The sequence below is a fragment of the Rhododendron vialii genome, chromosome 1a (assembly GCF_030253575.1).
Source record: "Rhododendron vialii isolate Sample 1 chromosome 1a, ASM3025357v1".
In the NCBI taxonomy this organism is placed as follows: Eukaryota; Viridiplantae; Streptophyta; class Magnoliopsida; order Ericales; family Ericaceae; genus Rhododendron; species Rhododendron vialii.
In genome coordinates, this window is record NC_080557.1 from 28,601,532 (window position 1) to 28,620,135 (window position 18,604).

The window sequence follows — 18,604 nt, forward strand, 5'->3', positions numbered from 1 at the left end:
CTGTTTTGGTGTGGTTTTGTACCGTATGGATGTACTCGTATGGTATTTTACCGTTTTGGTGTGGTTTGGTACCGTATGGATGTACTCGTACGGTATTGGACCGTTTTGGTGTGGTTTGGTACCGTATGGATGTACTAATAAGGTATTGGACCGTTTTGGTGTGGTTTTGTACCGTATGGATGTACTCGTACAGTATTGTACCGTTTTGGTGTGGTTTGGTACCGTATGGTTGTACTCGTACGGTATTGTACCATTTTGGTGTGGTTTCGTACCATAACGAAGTACTCGTACAGTATTGTACCGTTTTGGTGTGGTTTGGTACCGTATGGATGTACTATTACAGTATTGGACCGTTTTGCTGTGGTTTGGTACCGTATGGATGTACTCGTAAGGTATTGCACCGTTTTGGTGTGGTTTCGTACCGTACGGATGTACTCGTACGGTATTGCACCGTTTTGGTGTGGTTTGGTACCGTATGGATGTACTCGTACGGTATTGCACCGTTTTGGTGTGGTTTGGTACCGTAACGAAGGACTCGTAAGGTATTGTACCATTTTGGTGTGGTTTGGTACCGTTTGGATGTACTCGTACGGTATTGCACCGTTTTGTTGTGGTTTGGTACCGTAACGAAGGACTCGTAAGGTATTGTACCGTTTTGGTGTGGTTTGGTACTGTATGGATGTACTCGTACGGTATTGCACCGTTTTGGTGTGGTTTGGTACCGTAACGAAGGACTCGTAAGGTATTGTACCATTTTTGTTTGGTTTGGTACCGTATGGATGTACTCGTACGGTATTGCACCGTTTTGTTGTGGTTTGGTACCGTAACGAAGGACTCGTAAGGTATTGTACCGTTTTGGTGTGGTTTTGTACCGTATTGATGTACTCGTACGGTATTGCACCGTTTTGGTGTGGTTTGGTACCGTAACGAAGGACTCGTAAGGTATTGTACCGTTTTGGTGTGGTTTGGTACCGTATGGATGTACTAATAAGGTATTGGACTATTTTGGTGTGGTTTTGTACCGTATGGATGTACTCGTATGGTATTTTACCGTTTTGGTGTGGTTTGGTACCGTATGGATGTACTCGTACGGTATTGGACCGTTTTGGTGTGGTTTGGTACCATATGGATGTACTGATAAGGTATTGGACCGTTTTGGTGTGGTTTTGTACCGTATGGATGCACTCGTACAGTATTGTACCGTTTTGGTGCGGTTTGGTACCGTATGGTTGTACTCGTACGGTATTGTACCATTTCGGGGTGGTTTCGTACCATAACGAAGTACTCGTACAGTATTGTACCGTTTTGGTGTGGTTTGGTACCGTATGGATGTACTCTTACGGTATTGGACCGTTTTGCTGTGGTTTGGTACCGTATGGATGTACTCGTAAGGTATTGCACCGTTTTGGTGTGGTTTCGTACCGTACGGATGTACTCGTACGGTATTGCACCGTTTTGGTGTGGTTTGGTACCGTTTGGATGTACTCGTACGGTATTGAACCGTTTTGGTGTGGTTTGGAACCGTAACGAAGGACTCGTAAGGTATTGTACCATTTTGGTGTGGTTTGGTACCGTATGGATGTACTCGTACGGTATTGCACTGTTTTGTTGTGGTTTGGTACCGTAACGAAGGACTCGTAAGGTATTGTACCGTTTTGGTGTGGTTTGGTACTGTATAGATGTACTCGTACGGTATTGCACCGTTTTGGTGTGGTTTGGTACCGTAACGAAGGACTCGTAAGGTATTGTACCATTTTGGTGTGGTTTGGTACCGTATGGATGTACTCGTACGGTATTGCACCGTTTTGTTGTGGTTTGGTACCGTAACGAAGGACTCGTAAGGTATTGTACCGTTTTGGTGTGGTTTGGTACTGTATGGATGGACTCGTACGGTATTGCACCGTTTTGTCGTGGTTTGGTACCGTAACGAAGGACTCCTAAGGTATTGTACCGTTTTGGTGTGGTTTGGTACCGTATGGATGTACTCGTACGGTATTGCACCGTTTTGTTGTGGTTTGGTACCGTAACGAAGGACTCGTAAGGTATTGTACCGTTTTGGTGTGGTTTGGTACTGTATGGATGTACTCGTACGGTATTGCACCGTTTTGTTGTGGTTTGGTACCGTAACGAAGGACTCGTAAGGTATTGTACCCTTTAGGAGTGGTTTGGTACCGTATGGATGTACTCGTACGGTATTGCACCGTTTTGTTGTGGTTTGGTACCGTTTGGATGTACTCGTACGGTATTGCACCGTTTTGTTGTGGTTTGGTACCGTAACGAAGGACTCCTAAGGTATTGTACCGTTTTGGTGTGGTTTTGTACCGTATGGAGGTACTCGTACGGTGTTGTACCCTTTTGTTGTGGTTTGGTACCGTAACGAAGGACTCGTAAGGTATTGTACCGTTTTGGTGTGGTTTGGTACCGTATGGATGTACTAATAAGGTATTGGACTGTTTTGGTGTGGTTTTGTACCGTATGGATGTACTCGTATGGTATTTTACCGTTTTGGTGTGGTTTGGTACCGTATGGATGTACTCGTACGGTATTGGACCGTTTTAGTGTGGTTTGGTACCGTATGGATGTACTAATAAGGTATTGGACCGTTTTGGTGTGGTTTTGTACCGTATGGATGTACTCGTACAGTATTGTACCGTTTTGGTGTGGTTTGGTACCGTATGGTTGTACTCGTACGGTATTGTACCATTTTGGTGTGGTTTCGTACCATAACGAAGTACTCGTACAGTATTGTACCGTTTTGGTGTGGTTTGGTACCGTATGGATGTACTATTACGGTATTGGACCGTTTTGCTGTGGTTTGGTACCGTATGGATGTACTCGTAAGGTATTGCACAGTTTAGGTGTGGTTTCGTACCGTACGGATGTACTCGTACGGTATTGCACCGTTTTGGTGTGGTTTGGTACCGTATGGATGTACTCGTACGGTATTGCACCGTTTTGGTGTGGTTTGGTACCGTAACGAAGGACTCGTAAGGTATTGTACCATTTTGGTGTGGTTTGGTACCGTTTGGATGTACTCGTACGGTATTGCACCGTTTTGTTGTGGTTTGGTACCGTAACGAAGGACTCGTAAGGTATTGTACCGTTTTGGTGTGGTTTGGTACTGTATGGATGTACTCGTACGGTATTGCACCGTTTTGGTGTGGTTTGGTTACGTAACGAAGGACTCGTAAGGTATTGTACCATTTTTGTGTGGTTTGGTACCGTATGGATGTACTCGTACGGTATTGCACCGTTTTGTTGTGGTTTGGTACCGTAACGAAGGACTCGTAAGGTATTGTACCGTTTTGGTGTGGTTTTGTACCGTATTGATGTACTCGTACGGTATTGCACCGTTTTGGTGTGGTTTGGTACCGTAACGAAGGACTCGTAAGGTATTGTACCGTTTTGGTGTGGTTTGGTACCGTATGGATGTACTAATAAGGTATTGGACTATTTTGGTGTGGTTTTGTACCGTATGGATGTACTCGTATGGTATTTTACCGTTTTGGTGTGGTTTGGTACCGTATGGATGTACTCGTACGGTATTGGACCGTTTTGGTGTGGTTTGGTACCATATGGATTTACTGATAAGGTATTGGATCGTTTTGGTGTGGTTTTGTACCGTATGGATGTACTCGTACAGTATTGTACCGTTTTGGTGCGGTTTGGTACCGTATGGTTGTACTCGTACGGTATTGTACCATTTCGGGGTGGTTTCGTACCATAACGAAGTACTCGTACAGTATTGCACCGTTTTGCTTTGGTTTGGTACCGTATGGATGTACTCTTACGGTATTGGACCGTTTTGCTGTGGTTTGGTACCATATGGATGTACTCGTAAGGTATTGCACCGTTTTGGTGTGGTTTCGTACCGTACGGATGTACTCGTACGGTATTGCACCGTTTTGGTGTGGTTTGGTACCGTTTGGATGTACTCGTACGGTATTGAACCGTTTTGGTGTGGTTTGGTACCGTAACGAAGGACTCGTAAGGTATTGTACCATTTTGGTGTGGTTTGGTACCGTATGGATGTACTCGTACGGTATTGCACTGTTTTGTTGTTGTTTGGTACCGTAACGAAGGACTCGTAAGGTATTGTACCGTTTTGGTGTGGTTTGGTACTGTATGGATGTACTCGTACGGTATTGCACCGTTTTGGTGTGGTTTGGTACCGTAACGAAGGACTCGTAAGGTATTGTACCATTTTGGTGTGGTTTGGTACCGTATGGATGTACTCGTACGGTATTGCACCGTTTTGTTGTGGTTTGGTACCGTAACGAAGGACTCGTAAGGTATTGTACCGTTTTGGTGTGGTTTGGTACTGTATGGATGTACTCGTACGGTATTGCACCGTTTTGTCGTGGTTTGGTACCGTAACGAAGGACTCCTAAGGTATTGTACCGTTTTGGTGTGGTTTTGTACCGTATGGATGTACTCGTACGGTGTTGCACCCTTTTGTTGTGGTTTGGTACCGTAACGAAGGACTCGTAAGGTATTGAACCGTTTTGGTGTGTGTTTGGTACCGTATGGATGTACTAATAAGGTATTGGACTGTTTTGGTGTGGTTTTGTACCGTATGGATGTACTCGTATGGTATTTTACCGTTTTGGTGTGGTTTGGTACCGTATGGATGTACTCGTACGGTATTGGACCGTTTTGGTGTGGTTTGGTACCGTAACGAAGGACTCGTAAGGTATTGAACCGTTTTGGTGTGTGTTTGGTACCGTATGGATGTACTAATAAGGTATTGGACTGTTTTGGTGTGGTTTTGTACCGTATGGATGTACTCGTATGGTATTTTACCGTTTTGGTGTGGTTTGGTACCGTATGGATGTACTCGTACGGTATTGCACCGTTTTGTTGTGGTTTGGTACCGTAACGAAGGACTCGTAAGGTATTGTACCGTTTTGGTGTGGTTTGGTACTGTATGGATGTACTCGTACGGTATTGCACCGTTTTGTTGTGGTTTGGTACCGTAACGAAGGACTCGTAAGGTATTGTACCCTTTAGGAGTGGTTTGGTACCGTATGGATGTACTCGTACGGTATTGCACCGTTTTGTTGTGGTTTGGTACCGTTTGGATGTACTCGTACGGTATTGCACCGTTTTGTTGTGGTTTGGTACCGTAACGAAGGACTCCTAAGGTATTGTACCGTTTTGGTGTGGTTTTGTACCGTATGGAGGTACTCGTACGGTGTTGTACCCTTTTGTTGTGGTTTGGTACCGTAACGAAGGACTCGTAAGGTATTGTACCGTTTTGGTGTGGTTTGGTACCGTATGGATGTACTAATAAGGTATTGGACTGTTTTGGTGTGGTTTTGTACCGTATGGATGTACTCGTATGGTATTTTACCGTTTTGGTGTGGTTTGGTACCGTATGGATGTACTCGTACGGTATTGGACCGTTTTAGTGTGGTTTGGTACCGTATGGATGTACTAATAAGGTATTGGACCGTTTTGGTGTGGTTTTGTACCGTATGGATGTACTCGTACAGTATTGTACCGTTTTGGTGTGGTTTGGTACCGTATGGTTGTACTCGTACGGTATTGTACCATTTTGGTGTGGTTTCGTACCATAACGAAGTACTCGTACAGTATTGTACCGTTTTGGTGTGGTTTGGTACCGTATGGATGTACTATTACGGTATTGGACCGTTTTGCTGTGGTTTGGTACCGTATGGATGTACTCGTAAGGTATTGCACAGTTTAGGTGTGGTTTCGTACCGTACGGATGTACTCGTACGGTATTGCACCGTTTTGGTGTGGTTTGGTACCGTATGGATGTACTCGTACGGTATTGCACCGTTTTGGTGTGGTTTGGTACCGTAACGAAGGACTCGTAAGGTATTGTACCATTTTGGTGTGGTTTGGTACCGTTTGGATGTACTCGTACGGTATTGCACCGTTTTGTTGTGGTTTGGTACCGTAACGAAGGACTCGTAAGGTATTGTACCGTTTTGGTGTGGTTTGGTACTGTATGGATGTACTCGTACGGTATTGCACCGTTTTGGTGTGGTTTGGTTACGTAACGAAGGACTCGTAAGGTATTGTACCATTTTTGTGTGGTTTGGTACCGTATGGATGTACTCGTACGGTATTGCACCGTTTTGTTGTGGTTTGGTACCGTAACGAAGGACTCGTAAGGTATTGTACCGTTTTGGTGTGGTTTTGTACCGTATTGATGTACTCGTACGGTATTGCACCGTTTTGGTGTGGTTTGGTACCGTAACGAAGGACTCGTAAGGTATTGTACCGTTTTGGTGTGGTTTGGTACCGTATGGATGTACTAATAAGGTATTGGACTATTTTGGTGTGGTTTTGTACCGTATGGATGTACTCGTATGGTATTTTACCGTTTTGGTGTGGTTTGGTACCGTATGGATGTACTCGTACGGTATTGGACCGTTTTGGTGTGGTTTGGTACCATATGGATGTACTGATAAGGTATTGGATCGTTTTGGTGTGGTTTTGTACCGTATGGATGTACTCGTACAGTATTGTACCGTTTTGGTGCGGTTTGGTACCGTATGGTTGTACTCGTACGGTATTGTACCATTTCGGGGTGGTTTCGTACCATAACGAAGTACTCGTACAGTATTGCACCGTTTTGCTTTGGTTTGGTACCGTATGGATGTACTCTTACGGTATTGGACCGTTTTGCTGTGGTTTGGTACCATATGGATGTACTCGTAAGGTATTGCACCGTTTTGGTGTGGTTTCGTACCGTACGGATGTACTCGTACGGTATTGCACCGTTTTGGTGTGGTTTGGTACCGTTTGGATGTACTCGTACGGTATTGAACCGTTTTGGTGTGGTTTGGTACCGTAACGAAGGACTCGTAAGGTATTGTACCATTTTGGTGTGGTTTGGTACCGTATGGATGTACTCGTACGGTATTGCACTGTTTTGTTGTTGTTTGGTACCGTAACGAAGGACTCGTAAGGTATTGTACCGTTTTGGTGTGGTTTGGTACTGTATGGATGTACTCGTACGGTATTGCACCGTTTTGGTGTGGTTTGGTACCGTAACGAAGGACTCGTAAGGTATTGTACCATTTTGGTGTGGTTTGGTACCGTATGGATGTACTCGTACGGTATTGCACCGTTTTGTTGTGGTTTGGTACCGTAACGAAGGACTCGTAAGGTATTGTACCGTTTTGGTGTGGTTTGGTACTGTATGGATGTACTCGTACGGTATTGCACCGTTTTGTCGTGGTTTGGTACCGTAACGAAGGACTCCTAAGGTATTGTACCGTTTTGGTGTGGTTTTGTACCGTATGGATGTACTCGTACGGTGTTGCACCCTTTTGTTGTGGTTTGGTACCGTAACGAAGGACTCGTAAGGTATTGAACCGTTTTGGTGTGTGTTTGGTACCGTATGGATGTACTAATAAGGTATTGGACTGTTTTGGTGTGGTTTTGTACCGTATGGATGTACTCGTATGGTATTTTACCGTTTTGGTGTGGTTTGGTACCGTATGGATGTACTCGTACGGTATTGGACCGTTTTGGTGTGGTTTGGTACCGTATGGATGTACTAATAAGGTATTGGACCGTTTTGGTGTGGTTTTGTACCGTATGGATGTACTCGTACAGTATTGTACCGTTTTGGTGTGGTTTGGTACCGTATGGTTGTACTCATACGGTATTGTACCGTTTTGGTGTGGTTTCGTACCGTAACGAAGTACTCGTACAGTATTGTACCATTTTGGTGTGGTTTGGTACCGTATGGATGTACTATTACGGTATTGGACCGTTTTGCTGTGGTTTGGTACCGTATGGATGTACTCGTAAGGTATTGCACCGTTTTGGTGTGGTTTGGTACCGTATGGATGTACTCGTACGGTATTGCACCGTTTTGGTGTGGTTTGGTACCGTAACGAAGGACTCGTAAGGTATTGTACCATTTTGGTGTGGTTTGGTACCGTTTGGATGTACTCGTACGGTATTGCACCGTTTTGTTGTGGTTTGGTACCGTAACGAAGGACTCGTAAGGTATTGTACCGTTTTGGTTTGGTTTGGTACTGTATGGATGTACTCGTACGGTATTGCACCGTTTTGGTGTGGTTTGGTTACGTAACGAAGGACTCGTAAGGTATTGTACCATTTTTGTGTGGTTTGGTACCGTATGGATGTACTCGTACGGTATTGCACCGTTTTGTTGTGGTTTGGTACCGTAACGAAGGACTCGTAAGGTATTGTACCATTTTGGTGTGGTTTTGTACCGTATTGATGTACTCGTACGGTATTGCACCGTTTTGGTGTGGTTTGGTACCGTAACGAAGGACTCGTAAGGTATTGTACCGTTTTGGTGTGGTTTGGTACCGTATGGATGTACTAATAAGGTATTGGACTATTTTGGTGTGGTTTTGTACCGTATGGATGTACTCGTATGGTATTTTACCGTTTTGGTGTGGTTTGGTACCGTATGGATGTACTCGTACGGTATTGGACCGTTTTGGTGTGGTTTGGTACCATATGGATGTACTGATAAGGTATTGGATCGTTTTGGTGTGGTTTTGTACCGTATGGATGTACTCGTACAGTATTGTACCGTTTTGGTGCGGTTTGGTACCGTATGGTTGTACTCGTACGGTATTGTACCATTTCGGGGTGGTTTCGTACCATAACGAAGTACTCGTACAGTATTGCACCGTTTTGCTTTGGTTTGGTACCGTATGGATGTACTCTTACGGTATTGGACCGTTTTGCTGTGGTTTGGTACCATATGGATGTACTCGTAAGGTATTGCACCGTTTTGGTGTGGTTTCGTACCGTACGGATGTACTCGTACGGTATTGCACCGTTTTGGTGTGGTTTGGTACCGTTTGGATGTACTCGTACGGTATTGAACCGTTTTGGTGTGGTTTGGTACCGTAACGAAGGACTCGTAAGGTATTGTACCATTTTGGTGTGGTTTGGTACCGTATGGATGTACTCGTACGGTATTGCACTGTTTTGTTGTGGTTTGGTACCGTAACGAAGGACTCGTAAGGTATTGTACCGTTTTGGTGTGGTTTGGTACTGTATGGATGTACTCGTACGGTATTGCACCGTTTTGGTGTGGTTTGGTACCGTAACGAAGGACTCGTAAGGTATTGTACCATTTTGGTGTGGTTTGGTACCGTATGGATGTACTCGTACGGTATTGCACCGTTTTGTTGTGGTTTGGTACCGTAACGAAGGACTCGTAAGGTATTGTACCGTTTTGGTGTGGTTTGGTACTGTATGGATGTACTCGTACGGTATTGCACCGTTTTGTCGTGGTTTGGTACCGTAACGAAGGACTCCTAAGGTATTGTACCGTTTTGGTGTGGTTTTGTACCGTATGGATGTACTCGTACGGTGTTGCACCCTTTTGTTGTGGTTTGGTACCGTAACGAAGGACTCGTAAGGTATTGAACCGTTTTGGTGTGTGTTTGGTACCGTATGGATGTACTAATAAGGTATTGGACTGTTTTGGTGTGGTTTTGTACCGTATGGATGTACTCGTATGGTATTTTACCGTTTTGGTGTGGTTTGGTACCGTATGGATGTACTCGTACGGTATTGGACCGTTTTGGTGTGGTTTGGTACCGTATGGATGTACTAATAAGGTATTGGACCGTTTTGGTGTGGTTTTGTACCGTATGGATGTACTCGTACAGTATTGTACCGTTTTGGTGTGGTTTGGTACCGTATGGTTGTACTCATACGGTATTGTACCGTTTTGGTGTGGTTTCGTACCGTAACGAAGTACTCGTACAGTATTGTACCATTTTGGTGTGGTTTGGTACCGTATGGATGTACTATTACGGTATTGGACCGTTTTGCTGTGGTTTGGTACCGTATGGATGTACTCGTAAGGTATTGCACCGTTTTGGTGTGGTTTCGTACCGTATGGATGTACTCGTACGGTATTGCACCGTTTTGGTGTGGTTTGGTACCATAACGAAGGACTCGTAAGGTATTGTACCATTTTGATGTGGTTTGGTACCGTATGGATGTACTCGTAAGGTATTGCACCGTTTTGTTGTGGTTTGCTACCGTAACGAAGGACTCGTAAGGTATTGCACCGTTTTGGTGTGGTTTGGTACTGTATGGATGTACTCGTACGGTATTGCACCGTTTTGGTGTGGTTTGGTACCGTAACGAAGGACTCGTAAGGTATTGTTCCCTTTTGGAGTGGTTTGGTACCGTATGGATGTACTCGTACGGTATTGCACCGTTTTTGTTGTGGTTTGGTACCGTTTGGATGTACTCGTACGGTATTGCACCGTTTTGGTGTGGTTTGGTACCGTATCGATGTACTCGTACGGTATTGCACCGTTTTGGTGTGGTTTGGTACCGTAACGAAGGACTCGTAAGGTATTGTACCATTTTGGTGTGGTTTGGTACCGTATGGATGTACTCGTACGGTATTGCACCGTTTTGTTGTGGTTTGGTACCGTAACGAAGGACTCGTAAGGTATTGTACCGTTTTGGTGTGGTTTGGTACTGTATGGATGTACTCGTACGGTATTGCACCGTTTTGGTGTGGTTTGGTACCGTAACGAAGGACTCGTAAGGTATTGTACCCTTTTGGTGTGGTTTGGTACCGTATGGATGTACTCGTACGGTATTGCACCGTTTTGTTGTGGTTTTGTACCGTAACGAAGGACTCGTAAGGTATTGTACCGTTTTGGTGTGGTTTGGTACCGTATGGATGTACTCATACGGTATTGCACCGTTTTGTTGTGGTTTGGTACCTTATGGGTTTTACTCGTACGGTATTGCACCGTTTTGGTGTGGTTTGGTACCGTATTGATGTACTCGTACGGTATTGCACCGTTTTGGTGTGGTTTGGTACCGTATTGATGTACTCGTACGGTATTGCACCGTTTTGGTGTGGTTTGGTACCGTAACGAAGGACTCGTAAGGTATTGTACCATTTTGGTGTGGTTTGGTACCGTTTGGATGTACTCGTACGGTATTGCACCGTTTTGTTGTGGTTTGGTACTGTAACGAAGGACTCCTAAGGTATTGTACCGTTTTGGTGTGGTTTTGTACCGTATCGATGTACTCGTACGGTGTTGCACCCTTTTGTTGTGGTTTGGTACCGTAACGAAGGACTCGTAAGGTATTGTACCGTTTTGGTGTGGTTTGGTACCGTATGGATGTACTAATAAGGTATTGGACTGTTTTGGTGTGGTTTTGTACCGTATGGATGTACTCGTACGGTATTGTACCGTTTTGGTGTGGTTTGGTACCGTATGGATGTACTCGTACGGTATTGGACCGTTTTGGTGTGGTTTGGTACCGTATGGATGTACTAATAAGGTATTGAACCGTTTTGGTGTGGTTTTGTACCGTATGGATGTACTCGTACAGTATTGTACCGTTTTGGTGTGGTTTGGTACCGTATGGTTGTACTCGTACGGTATTGTACCGTTTTGGTGTGGTTTCGTACCGTAACGAAGTACTCGTACAGTATTGTACCGTGTTGGTGTGGTTTGGTACCGTACGGATGTACTCTTACGGTATTGGACCGTTTTGCTGTGGTTTGGTACCGTATGGATGTACTCGTAAGGTATTGCACCGTTTTGGTGTGGTTTCGTACCGTATGGATATACTCGTACGGTATTGCACCGTTTTGGTGTGGTTTGGTACCGTATGGATGTACTCGTACGGTATTGCACCGTTTTGGTGTGGTTTGGTACCGTAACGAAGGACTCGTAAGGTATTGTTCCCTTTTGGAGTGGTTTGGTACCGTATGGATGTACTCGTACGGTATTGCACCGTTTTTGTTGTGGTTTGGTACCGTTTGGATGTACTCGTACGGTATTGCACCGTTTTGGTGTGGTTTGGTACCGTATCGATGTACTCGTACGGTATTGCACCGTTTTGGTGTGGTTTGGTACCGTAACGAAGGACTCGTAAGGTATTGTACCATTTTGGTGTGGTTTGGTACCGTATGGATGTACTCGTACGGTATTGCACCGTTTTGTTGTGGTTTGGTACCGTAACGAAGGACTCGTAAGGTATTGTACCGTTTTGGTGTGGTTTGGTACTGTATGGATGTACTCGTACGGTATTGCACCGTTTTGGTGTGGTTTGGTACCGTAACGAAGGACTCGTAAGGTATTGTACCCTTTTGGTGTGGTTTGGTACCGTATGGATGTACTCGTACGGTATTGCACCGTTTTGTTGTGGTTTTGTACCGTAACGAAGGACTCGTAAGGTATTGTACCGTTTTGGTGTGGTTTGGTACCGTATGGATGTACTCATACGGTATTGCACCGTTTTGTTGTGGTTTGGTACCTTATGGGTTTTACTCGTACGGTATTGCACCGTTTTGGTGTGGTTTGGTACCGTATTGATGTACTCGTACGGTATTGCACCGTTTTGGTGTGGTTTGGTACCGTATTGATGTACTCGTACGGTATTGCACCGTTTTGGTGTGGTTTGGTACCGTAACGAAGGACTCGTAAGGTATTGTACCATTTTGGTGTGGTTTGGTACCGTTTGGATGTACTCGTACGGTATTGCACCGTTTTGTTGTGGTTTGGTACTGTAACGAAGGACTCCTAAGGTATTGTACCGTTTTGGTGTGGTTTTGTACCGTATCGATGTACTCGTACGGTGTTGCACCCTTTTGTTGTGGTTTGGTACCGTAACGAAGGACTCGTAAGGTATTGTACCGTTTTGGTGTGGTTTGGTACCGTATGGATGTACTAATAAGGTATTGGACTGTTTTGGTGTGGTTTTGTACCGTATGGATGTACTCGTACGGTATTGTACCGTTTTGGTGTGGTTTGGTACCGTATGGATGTACTCGTACGGTATTGGACCGTTTTGGTGTGGTTTGGTACCGTATGGATGTACTAATAAGGTATTGAACCGTTTTGGTGTGGTTTTGTACCGTATGGATGTACTCGTACAGTATTGTACCGTTTTGGTGTGGTTTGGTACCGTATGGTTGTACTCGTACGGTATTGTACCGTTTTGGTGTGGTTTCGTACCGTAACGAAGTACTCGTACAGTATTGTACCGTGTTGGTGTGGTTTGGTACCGTACGGATGTACTCTTACGGTATTGGACCGTTTTGCTGTGGTTTGGTACCGTATGGATGTACTCGTAAGGTATTGCACCGTTTTGGTGTGGTTTCGTACCGTATGGATATACTCGTACGGTATTGCACCGTTTTGGTGTGGTTTGGTACCGTATGGATGTACTCGTACGGTATTGCACCGTTTTGGTGTGGTTTGGTACCGTAACGAAGGACTCGTAAGGTATTGTTCCCTTTTGGAGTGGTTTGGTACCGTATGGATGTACTCGTACGGTATTGCACCGTTTTTGTTGTGGTTTGGTACCGTATGGATGTACTCGTACGGTATTGGACCGTTTTGGTGTGGTTTGGTACCGTATGGATGTACTAATAAGGTATTGAACCGTTTTGGTGTGGTTTTGTACCGTATGGATGTACTCGTACAGTATTGTACCGTTTTGGTGTGGTTTGGTACCGTATGGTTGTACTCGTACGGTATTGTACCGTTTTGGTGTGGTTTCGTACCGTAACGAAGTACTCGTACAGTATTGTACCGTGTTGGTGTGGTTTGGTACCGTATGGATGTACTCTTACGGTATTGGACCGTTTTGCTGTGGTTTGGTACCGTATGGATGTACTCGTAAGGTATTGCACCGTTTTGGTGTGGTTTCGTACCGTATGGATATACTCGTACGGTATTGCACCGTTTTGGTGTGGTTTGGTACCGTATGGATGTACTCGTACGGTATTGCACCGTTTTGGTGTGGTTTGGTACCGTAACGAAGGACTCGTAAGGTATTGTACCATTTTGGTGTGGTTTGGTACCGTATGGATGTACTCGTACGGTATTGCACCGTTTTGTTGTGGTTTGGTACCGTAACGAAGGACTCGTAAGGTATTGTACCGTTTTGGTGTGGTTTGGTACTGTATGGATGTACTCGTACGGTATTGCCCCGTTTTGGTGTGGTTTGGTACCGTAACGAAGGACTCGTAAGGTATTGTACCCTTTTGGTGTGGTTTGGTACCGTATGGATGTACTAATAAGGTATTGGACTGTTTTGGTGTGGTTTTGTACCGTATGGATGTACTCGTACGGTATTGCACCGTTTTGGTGTGGTTTGGTACCGTATCGATGTACTCGTACGGTATTGCACCGTTTCGGTGTGGTTTGGTACCGTAACGAAGGACTCGTAAGGTATTGTACCATTTTGGTGTGGTTTAGTACCGTATGGATGTACTCGTACGGTATTGCACCGTTTTGTTGTGGTTTGGTACCGTAACGAAGGACTCGTAAGGTATTGTACCGTTTTGGTGTGGTTTGGTACTGTATGGATGTACTCGTACGGTATTGCACCGTTTTGGTGTGGTTTGGTACCGTAACGAAGGACTCGTAAGGTATTGTACCCTTTTGGTGTGGTTTGGTACCGTATGGATGTACTCGTACGGTATTGCACCGTTTTGTTGTGGTTTGGTATCGTAACGAAGGACTCGTAAGGTATTGTACCGTTTTTGTGTGGTTTGGTACCGTATGGATGTACTCATACGGTATTGCACCGTTTTGTTGTGGTTTGGTACCTTATGGGTTTTACTTGTACGGTATTGCACCGTTTTGGTGTGGTTTGGTACCGTATTGATGTACTCGTACGGTATTGCACCGTTTTGGTGTGGTTTGGTACCGTATTGATGTACTCGTACGGTATTGCACCGTTTTGGTGTGGTTTGGTACCGTAACGAAGGACTCGTAAGGTATTGTACCATTTTGGTGTGGTTTGGTACCGTTTGGATGTACTCGTACGGTATTGCACCGTTTTGTTGTGGTTTGGTACCGTAACGAAGGACTCGTAAGGTATTGTACCATTTTGGTGTGGTTTTGTACCGTATTGATGTACTCGTACGGTATTGCACCGTGTTGTGGTGGTTTGGTACCGTAACGAAGGACTCCTAAGGTATTGTACCGTTTTGGTGTGGTTTTGTACCGTATAGATGTACTCGTATGGTGTTGCACCCTTTTGTTGTGGTTTGGTACCGTAACGAAGGACTCGTAAGGTATTGTACCGTTTTGGTGTGGTTTGGTACCGTATGGATGTACTAATAAGGTATTGGACTGTTTTGGTGTGGTTTTGTACCGTATGGATGTACTCGTACGGCATTGTACCGTTTTGGTGTGGTTTGGTACCGTATGGATGTACTCGTACGGTATTGGACCCTTTTGGTGTGGTTTGGTACCGTATGGATGTACTCGTACGGTATTGCACCGTTTTGTTGTGGTTTTGTACCGTAACGAAGGACTCGTAAGGTATTGTACCGTTTTGGTGTGGTTTGGTACCGTATGGATGTACTCATACGGTATTGCACCGTTTTGTTGTGGTTTGGTACCTTATGGGTTTTACTCGTACGGTATTGCACCGTTTTGGTGTGGTTTGGTACCGTATTGATGTACTCGTACGGTATTGCACCGTTTTGGTGTGGTTTGGTACCGTATTGATGTACTCGTACGGTATTGCACCGTTTTGGTGTGGTTTGGTACCGTAACGAAGGACTCGTAAGGTATTGTACCATTTTGGTGTGGTTTGGTACCGTTTGGATGTACTCGTACGGTATTGCACCGTTTTGTTGTGGTTTGGTACTGTAACGAAGGACTCCTAAGGTATTGTACCGTTTTGGTGTGGTTTTGTACCGTATCGATGTACTCGTACGGTGTTGCACCCTTTTGTTGTGGTTTGGTACCGTAACGAAGGACTCGTAAGGTATTGTACCGTTTTGGTGTGGTTTGGTACCGTATGGATGTACTAATAAGGTATTGGACTGTTTTGGTGTGGTTTTGTACCGTATGGATGTACTCGTACGGTATTGTACCGTTTTGGTGTGGTTTGGTACCGTATGGATGTACTCGTACGGTATTGGACCGTTTTGGTGTGGTTTGGTACCGTATGGATGTACTAATAAGGTATTGAACCGTTTTGGTGTGGTTTTGTACCGTATGGATGTACTCGTACAGTATTGTACCGTTTTGGTGTGGTTTGGTACCGTATGGTTGTACTCGTACGGTATTGTACCGTTTTGGTGTGGTTTCGTACCGTAACGAAGTACTCGTACAGTATTGTACCGTGTTGGTGTGGTTTGGTACCGTACGGATGTACTCTTACGGTATTGGACCGTTTTGCTGTGGTTTGGTACCGTATGGATGTACTCGTAAGGTATTGCACCGTTTTGGTGTGGTTTCGTACCGTATGGATATACTCGTACGGTATTGCACCGTTTTGGTGTGGTTTGGTACCGTATGGATGTACTCGTATGGTATTGCACCGTTTTGGTGTGGTTTGGTACCGTAACGAAGGACTCGTAAGGTATTGTTCCCTTTTGGAGTGGTTTGGTACCGTATGGATGTACTCGTACGGTATTGCACCGTTTTTGTTGTGGTTTGGTACCGTATGGATGTACTCGTACGGTATTGGACCGTTTTGGTGTGGTTTGGTACCGTATGGATGTACTAATAAGGTATTGAACCGTTTTGGTGTGGTTTTGTACCGTATGGATGTACTCGTACAGTATTGTACCGTTTTGGTGTGGTTTGGTACCGTATGGTTGTACTCGTACGGTATTGTACCGTTTTGGTGTGGTTTCGTACCGTAACGAAGTACTCGTACAGTATTGTACCGTGTTGGTGTGGTTTGGTACCGTATGGATGTACTCTTACGGTATTGGACCGTTTTGCTGTGGTTTGGTACCGTATGGATGTACTCGTAAGGTATTGCACCGTTTTGGTGTGGTTTCGTACCGTATGGATATACTCGTACGGTATTGCACCGTTTTGGTGTGGTTTGGTACCGTATGGATGTACTCGTACGGTATTGCACCGTTTTGGTGTGGTTTGGTACCGTAACGAAGGACTCGTAAGGTATTGTACCATTTTGGTGTGGTTTGGTACCGTATGGATGTACTCGTACGGTATTGCACCGTTTTGTTGTGGTTTGGTACCGTAACGAAGGACTCGTAAGGTATTGTACCGTTTTGGTGTGGTTTGGTACTGTATGGATGTACTCGTACGGTATTGCCCCGTTTTGGTGTGGTTTGGTACCGTAACGAAGGACTCGTAAGGTATTGTACCCTTTTGGTGTGGTTTGGTACCGTATGGATGTACTAATAAGGTATTGGACTGTTTTGGTGTGGTTTTGTACCGTATGGATGTACTCGTACGGTATTGCACCGTTTTGGTGTGGTTTGGTACCGTATCGATGTACTCGTACGGTATTGCACCGTTTCGGTGTGGTTTGGTACCGTAACGAAGGACTCGTAAGGTATTGTACCATTTTGGTGTGGTTTAGTACCGTATGGATGTACTCGTACGGTATTGCACCGTTTTGTTGTGGTTTGGTACCGTAACGAAGGACTCGTAAGGTATTGTACCGTTTTGGTGTGGTTTGGTACTGTATGGATGTACTCGTACGGTATTGCACCGTTTTGGTGTGGTTTGGTACCGTAACGAAGGACTCGTAAGGTATTGTACCCTTTTGGTGTGGTTTGGTACCGTATGGATGTACTCGTACGGTATTGCACCGTTTTGTTGTGGTTTGGTATCGTAACGAAGGACTCGTAAGGTATTGTACCGTTTTTGTGTGGTTTGGTACCGTATGGATGTACTCATACGGTATTGCACCGTTTTGTTGTGGTTTGGTACCTTATGGGTTTTACTTGTACGGTATTGCACCGTTTTGGTGTGGTTTGGTACCGTATTGATGTACTCGTACGGTATTGCACCGTTTTGGTGTGGTTTGGTACCGTATTGATGTACTCGTACGGTATTGCACCGTTTTGGTGTGGTTTGGTACCGTAACGAAGGACTCGTAAGGTATTGTACCATTTTGGTGTGGTTTGGTACCGTTTGGATGTACTCGTACGGTATTGCACCGTTTTGTTGTGGTTTGGTACCGTAACGAAGGACTCGTAAGGTATTGTACCATTTTGGTGTGGTTTTGTACCGTATTGATGTACTCGTACGGTATTGCACCGTGTTGTGGTGGTTTGGTACCGTAACGAAGGACTCCTAAGGTATTGTACCGTTTTGGTGTGGTTTTGTACCGTATAGATGTACTCGTATGGTGTTGCACCCTTTTGTTGTGGTTTGGTACCGTAACGAAGGACTCGTAAGGTATTGTACCGTTTTGGTGTGGTTTGGTACCGTATGGATGTACTAATAAGGTATTGGACTGTTTTGGTGTGGTTTTGTACCGTATGGATGTACTCGTACGGCATTGTACCGTTTTGGTGTGGTTTGGTACCGTATGGATGTACTCGTACGGTATTGGACCGTTTTGGTGTGGTTTGGTACCGTATGGATGTTCTAATAAGGTATTGAACCGTTTTGGTGTGGTTTTGTACCGTATGGATGTACTCGTACAGTATTGTACCGTTTTGGTGTGGTTTGGTACCGTATGGTTGTACTCGTACGGTATTGTACCGTTTTTGTGTGGTTTCGTACCGTAACGAAGTACTCGTACAGTATTGTACCGTGCTGGTGTGGTTTGGTACCGTATGGATGTACTCTTACGGTATTGGACCGTTTTGCTGTGGTTTGGTACCGTATGGATGTACTCGTAA